The 7,150-nt window shown below is 43.5% G+C and overlaps 1 long non-coding RNA gene across 1 annotated transcript; it reads left to right on the top strand.

The window, feature by feature from the left end:
• The first annotated feature begins 4,120 nt into the window (after positions 1 to 4,120).
• On the top strand, positions 4,121 to 7,150 carry LOC123612394 (uncharacterized). The gene is made up of 3 exons (XR_006719618.2): positions 4,121 to 5,340; positions 5,465 to 5,724; positions 6,021 to 7,150. It is a non-coding gene; the product is annotated as an uncharacterized LOC123612394 (long non-coding RNA).

The following is a 7,150-nucleotide window of genomic DNA, read 5'->3' as shown; positions in this document are numbered from 1 at the left end:
TTCTATCCACATGCCATATGTATTCTTTAGTCATTTTCAAATACTACTTCATTTTTAAGTGGAATAAAATAACTTCTAAAAAGAATTTTAAAGTAAAGACAGCTCAGGAGAAAAAACTGGCAAAGATTTGGAAGCAGACAATCCCCAGGAACTCTGAATGGCAACACACATATAAGGAGATAGATGTTCAACTACACTAGTGACTGGGGAGATGCAAATGAAAAGGACAAAGATATGTCAACCAGAAGCCATTGGTACAGTATTATAATATTTAGGGAAAATTTTTAAACATTTAAAACTATACTGTAAGTTGTTTATACCTACAGATGAAGTTCAAGAAGAGAAACAGGCGTGGGACTGGAACACAGCAAATTCAGGGTAATGGTTAATCTCTAGCCATGGAGAGAGAGGCATGGGTTTAGGGAAGGTTGTTAAGGGTGAATTTCCTTTAGATGAATCTGAAACATTTTGTTTCTAAAGGAAAAAAGATCTGAAATGAATAGAGCACATTAATTTGTTTTTCTCTCCCCTATATGTTTGAAAATTTTCATAATTTTTTAGAAGAATGAGTAATTAACAATCTTTTCATCCCTCATGTGTGGCCTGAACAACAACAGGAATGCAATTTAAGCTCTTCCATTCAAAACTGTGAACTTTAAACTTTGAAACCCAAAGCCCTGACCTCTTTGCCTTTTCCTGCAAAGTCCACCCTCTAACTTAAAGATGTGTTCTTTTGGGTTGGATTTGCAGTGACTGTGGTGACTAACCCCCCAAACTGTATTTCCCCTTAGCTATAAAATGAGAGGACTTGACCTCTGTCACCCTAGAAGCCCCTGACAAAGGTGGCCGGAGAGGCCCTCCACAACCACTGGCTCCTGGCAGGACGGTGGCAGAGAACTTTGCTCGGGGAACAGAAGGCTGCCTCACTCAGCACGTGAGCTGTGTCTCCAAGCTTCCAGCTGCTGCCTTCCTTCATTTTATACTGTGTGAAAATAGCTGCTCACCAATTGGTCCTGAGCCCCAGGAATATCAAACATGTCCTAAGGGGACACCTGGCTCTACAGCCAGTGACTTTTGATTCCAGTCCTTGCCTGAGTCTCCCCTAAGGAACCCCATGAGGTTGAAGTGACTAGTGGAAATGTGCTCAGCCAAACTGAGGATGCCCTTAAAAATGTCCTTAAATGATAAACCCTCTTATGAGAAACTTTAAATAATAAGCACTTTTAAGACTCAAAAAAAAAAAAAACCCAAAACCAAAATCTCTGTCTTTTCCTCTCCCACATACTTCCATCAGGCTGTTGTCACTTCAAACCTGGATTATAGTAATGGCCCCCAAACCGCTTTCCAACCAGCTCGCTCTCTCTCTCCATATTCATATTCACACTGCTCGTTGCTCCCAAGGCCATCTTTTTTTTTTTATTGAAGTATAATTGATTTATAGTGTTGTGTTAGTTTCAGGTGTATAGCAAAGTGATTCAGTTTTACATATATATGTATATATTTATATTCTTTTTATTACAAGATATTGAACAGAATTCCCTGTGCTATACAGTAAATCCTTGTTTATTTTATATATAGTAATGTTTATCTGTTAATCCCATACTCCCAATTTATCCCTACACCCCTTTCTTTTTGGTAACCATAAGTTTGTTTTCTAGGTCTGTGAGATTGTTTCCATTTTATAGTTTTATTCATCCTATTTTTTAGATTCCACATATAAGTGATAGTGTATAATATTTGTCTTTCTCTGTCTGACTTACTTCACTTAGTATGATAATCTCTAGGTCCATCCATTTTGCCACAAATGGCATTATTTCATTCTTTTTTATGACTGACTAATATTCGTGTGTGTGTGCGTGCGTGCGTGCGTGTGTGTGTGTGTGTATGAAGAAGTGTGTGTAGACTTCTTCTTTATCCATTCATCTGTTGATAGACACTTAGATTGCTTCTATGTCTTGGCTATTATAAATAGTACTGCTATGAACATTGGCCTGCATGTATCTTTTTGAATTAGAGCTTTCATCTTTTCTGGTTATATGCCCAGGAGTGGGATTGCTGGATCATATGGTAACTCTATTTTTAGTTGTTTCATTTTCATTTTTTTTTTAATGGAGGAATGGAGGTACTGGGAATCAAACCAAGTACCTTGTGCATGTTCAGTATGTGCTCTACCAAGTGAGCCACACCATCACTCTATTTTTAGTTTTCTAAGGATACTCTGTACTGTTTTCTAGAGTGGTTGCACCAATTTACCTTCCCACCAACAATGTAGGAGGGTTCCCTTTTCTCCACACCCTCTCCAGCATTTATCATTTGTAGACTTTTTGATGATGGCCATTCTAACAAGTGTGAAGTGATACCTCATTGCAGTTTTGATTTCCATTTCTCCAATAATTAGCAATGTTGAGCATCTTCTCATCTGCCTGATGGCCACCTGTGTGTTTTCTTTGGAGAAATGTGTATTTAGGTCTTCTGCCCATTTTTTGATTAGGTTGTTTTGTTGTTATTATTGAGTTGTATGAGCTGTTTGTATATTTTGGAAATTAAGCCCTCATTTTTTGCATCAATTGCCAATATTTTCTCGCAGTCCATATGTTGTCTTTTCATTTTGTTTATGGTTTCCTTTGCTTGCAAAACCTTTTAAATTTAATTAGGTCCCACTTGTTTATTTTTGCTTTTATTTCTATTGCCTTAGGAGATTGACCTACGAAAACATCACTACAATTTATGTCAGAGAATGTGTGGCTATGTAATCTTCTAGGAGTTTTATGGTATCACGTCTTATAATTTAAGCCATTCTGAATTTTTGTGTGTGTATGGAGTGAGGGAGTGTTCTAACTTCACTGATTTACATGCAGCTGTCCAGCTTTCCCAAAACGATTTGCTGAAGAGACTGTCTTATCTCCAGTGTATATTCTTGTCTCTTTTGTCAAAGATTAATGTGCTGTATCATGTGGGTTTATTTCTTTCAGCTTTTCACCATTTAGTCTTATGTTGCCAAAGTCATCTTTTAAAAGATAACCTTGGAATTGTCAAGCTGGTATTAAGGAGTCTTCAGAGACCCCCCCCTATCATCCACAGAGAAAATCAAACTCTGGTGTTGTCCTCCAAGATTATCTATGGTGGCAAACTAGGAGGCCTGTCTTCTATAAGTGATAAAATGTCTTTGTTCATATAAGGATCAAGTTTAACCCTAAAATCACTGCCTTGCACTGTGATATGCACAGAGCAGAACAGTATGTTGGTGTTACAATTAATGCCTGGGGCCCTGTGTTTGGGATGGTGACTCACATAGGATGGGCCCTCACTGTCTTTGTCTAGACTGAGAAAGGGGTAGAGTCATGCTGCAGTCTGGCACCTGTCTGTAGCACCAAGAACAGTGCCTGGCATATAGTAAGTACTGAAAAATGTGTTTGGGATAAATAAACGAATATAATAAAGCTATACAAATGCTATAAATGTTATTGGTCCCTAAGAAGCTTTGCATTTGATGTTGTCACCTTGCTCCTGACAGCAGCAGCTGCATCAGCAGCAAGTAACGACCAAGAGGGCCCGGAGGAAATGCGGGATCCCCAGAAGCCACCCACACTATGGCTGGACTCGCAAGTCACTGAGAAAGCCCCTGTGTATTAAGAAGCCTGAATGGATCAGCCTGAAGAAACTCATTGCTCACGCTTCTCAGAATTTGTGTGTGTGCATGTGCGTGTGGCGTGAATTTGTGGAGCCACCTAGGAGACAGGAGAATTGATCTGCAACAGTGGAAATTAATGTCTGTCATCACTTGCTTTCCTTAGGTGTGGCCAAAAGGTGCACTGTCGTAAAGGTGAGATCCCAGATCAAGCCCAACCACTCTGTGAGGTGTCCCCTCTCCTCTTGGCACCTGTCCACGGTGTGACTTGGAGCTGAAAGTGACCCACCGCAGGGGTCCTCAAGGCAGGGGTCCAGTCAGAGGATAGGAGCTCCTGCTGAGGAGGCTGAGTTTGTTTGTTCTGAACCAGCCCGTGGGAGGTTAGCCATCAGGGTCACACTCATCTGCGGATCAGAGTCACTCAAGTCTCGGAATAGTTACGAAAGGGAAGAAACTCAACAAAACTGGGATTAGAAAAAGGAAACAGAGCCGAATGTTTGCTGGATTGTCAACACATCTGATTAGAAGAAATCAGAGACTCAAAGGAAATTTGGTTTTGGTGGAAAATAAATAACCCAAGGTACTGTAGGTGGGGGACGGAGCTCTGATTTGGCTTTTGGGTCAGGAGGGCCACAGAGCCTCTGAACCGGTCTGTAATCCTGCAGGGGGAGGTTCTCTGGGCTGGAGATGTCATTGGCCATCACTCAAAAGGGTTGTATGCTCTGGGGAGAAACACATCCCATTAGTAACACTACTGCAGATTCCTTTAGAAACTTCACAGTCTGATGACCAGCAGGGCTGAGAGACAGACTCAGGGTCCTTGCCCCTTAGACATACAAAGCTGAGATCATGTAGAGTTGTGTCTGAAACCCCTTCATCTGAAGTGCTGCACGTGGGGGAGGAGGGCTATCAACGCGTCTCTGTGTGAAATGACCCACTTGCCTCCCCTTCTTCAGGCAAGAGTGGGACCTTCCAGCCTCATTGAAATAATCCCAAAACAGCAGTTTCTCATTCTCTGTGATTTCTCGGAGACCAAGTTTGTTAATTAACAAAAGCAGTTTCCACAGGTCTTCCTTCCTACCTGAGGCGAAGACTCGGGAAAAGACAGTTACTCAGAAGCAAGGTCCTCAGAAATGCAAAAGGCCCCCACTTGAGAACAGAGCCATCTGCTGCCGCGCTTGGCCTTTGTTTTCAGTCCTCGCTTGCTTTTTAAAGGCAGAGTCGGAAGCTTGACCATGTCTATCTTTGGAGTGCTGAGAATGGAGGGGTGAAGCAGCTTCCTGAGGGAATCAGGAATTATAAATTAACCAGGGCCCATGACTAGAAGGACTTTCAACTTTATGGATCCTACTAACATCCCTGGTGTGTTAATTCAGGAGCCTCCTGTTTGTTCTGTTAGCAGCAAAGCCACAAGGCACCTGAACTTGTTTCCTAGGGCTTCCCGGGAAGGTCGGAAGGTGGGAAGCTGCGGTCACAGAGATGTCCTCTGGAGCTAGCCCCAGGGCCTGTGGAGAGGGCAGGTGCTCCTTTGGGAGATGCCACCAGGGACCTGCTTCAGAAAGAACAGACAGGAAGAACCGAACAGGCTGGGCCTGAAAAGGGCCCGGGGGCTAAACAAGAGAAGGGCTGAGCAAGCTTTCCTGGTGTGTGTGCCCACACTTGACTCTGCGGCACTTAACACCACAACTCGTACATACATCATTGTTTAATAAGTGAGTGACTGAATTCACACAGTTTGGGGACTGGGAAGTTGATCAAGCCCAGCCTTTGCTTATTCCATGCATGAAAATCAACTGTGCATCTGTGTTTCCTAATCTGCGGCTCTTCTGGTTGCAGGGGATCCTCGCACTCACGTGCATCACCATTGCCTTGGACAGAATGAACACATGTCTCCCACCGCACTTGAATGTAGATGCTATTGCAATTCAATATAATTTTTTCATGTATGTGTTCAACAACTGATGTTTAAAGAACCACAGTTTTAAAAACAGAAGTTCATAATAATGAAATAGGTTGGGACCACTTCTCTCCAGCTCAGCCTTCCTTCCTGACTTCACAGGGCAGCTCAATCCCCAACTGAGCAGCTGTAGCTGTTGGTGAGTACTCCTGCCTCATTTAAATTTCATCCTTTTTCTCAGATTTCCATTCTCTTTGTACTGTTTCTGTCCTCAGGAGACCCTGCAGAGGGGAAGAGCTAGGATTAAAATTACCTCTTTTATAAATCTAATTAATTCTAGATGCTCTCAGTTTGCGTGTTTCTATTTAACAATGATTTTGTCCTCCTCTTTGTAAATCTCCTAATTGGAAGAGGGAAAAGCCTTTTAAGTCAAAGTCCAGCAACAGGGACTCATTATTTTATAAACCCAGGGGTAAGGCATGCTTTTCTCCCCAGGCTCCCCGTGGATCCAGGAATCTGTATTGCCTGTCTGCTCAGATGTTTCCTGTTGGTTTGTGAATCATGCCATTCGCACTGTAAGGACACAGAGTCCAACCCGGAGTGAGCATCGAGGCCTCTGATACGATGAATTGTTGGCTTCCCAGGAAGCATGGAAACTGTGGTCTGAGGGCATCTGGGAGCACCGCCATCTGGGAGCCTCACCTAGGAGGTTCCTATGTGGGAAGAAACTTCTCTACCATTTCTCCAGTGAGCCTATATTTTAGGCCAAATGGCAGATTCAGATTCCCACCAGTTTCCTTGGGCAGCTCTGTGTCCTCAGATTTCAGAACCATGGCTCACTCTGGTGCTGGGCCTTGGGGCACCCATGGTGTTCCCGCAGGTTCTTGGGCGCTGGCCAGCAGCCAGGCCATTCTCTCTCCCACAGCCTACAGGAATTGGTAAGGACCTGGAAGGCCTACTGGCTCTCCCTGTACTCATCTCCACAGTGAGGAGGTACTTTCTCCTCATTCTGATGTGTGTAGGTGCAGTCTGCAGACAGTGTGCACATCAGGGTCATTCTGAGTAAACTGTGAGCTGCTATCTCCCAAGAGTCCTTACCAAAGTTTAAGGCAACAAACATTCCAGTGCCAGGTGCTGGGCCAGGGCAAGGAGGGGAAAGGTGAATAACCCCTGCCCCCTCAGGAGCTCCCAGACAGGGAGGAGATGGCAATTAGAGTAAATGTCATCAATATCATGTATTTGTATTTGAAAGAGTCCAAGATGCCTTGGGGGCACATCAGTGATTCTGTAGGAGCTAGAGAAGGCTCTGAGAGGAGGTAATATTTAAATAGACCTGGGTCTTGAGGCCGAAGAAGGTGGTCTTAGAGCCTCACACTGTTCAGCTTCAGGGGGCCCCTTTCAAGTTGGACTTGGGGGAATGAATGACAATCCCTAAAGTGATACAACTTGAAGGGGCTATGGGGTGACATTCCAGGAGAGGTGAATGCCATGGTGAGGGTATCAACCCTCAGAGAACTCTATGGGTTTTTCACTTCCACATATACCTTGGCCTGTGTCACGTTTTGTCCACAGAGCTGAATTAATCAGAGATTAATCTCCTGAATAAAGTGTAATGAGACACACAA

The sequence above is a fragment of the Camelus bactrianus genome, chromosome 7, assembly GCF_048773025.1.
Source record: "Camelus bactrianus isolate YW-2024 breed Bactrian camel chromosome 7, ASM4877302v1, whole genome shotgun sequence".
Taxonomy (NCBI): Eukaryota; Metazoa; Chordata; class Mammalia; order Artiodactyla; family Camelidae; genus Camelus; species Camelus bactrianus.
The sequence above is the reverse complement of the archived record's forward strand: the minus strand, read 5'-3'. Positions and strand labels throughout refer to the sequence as shown.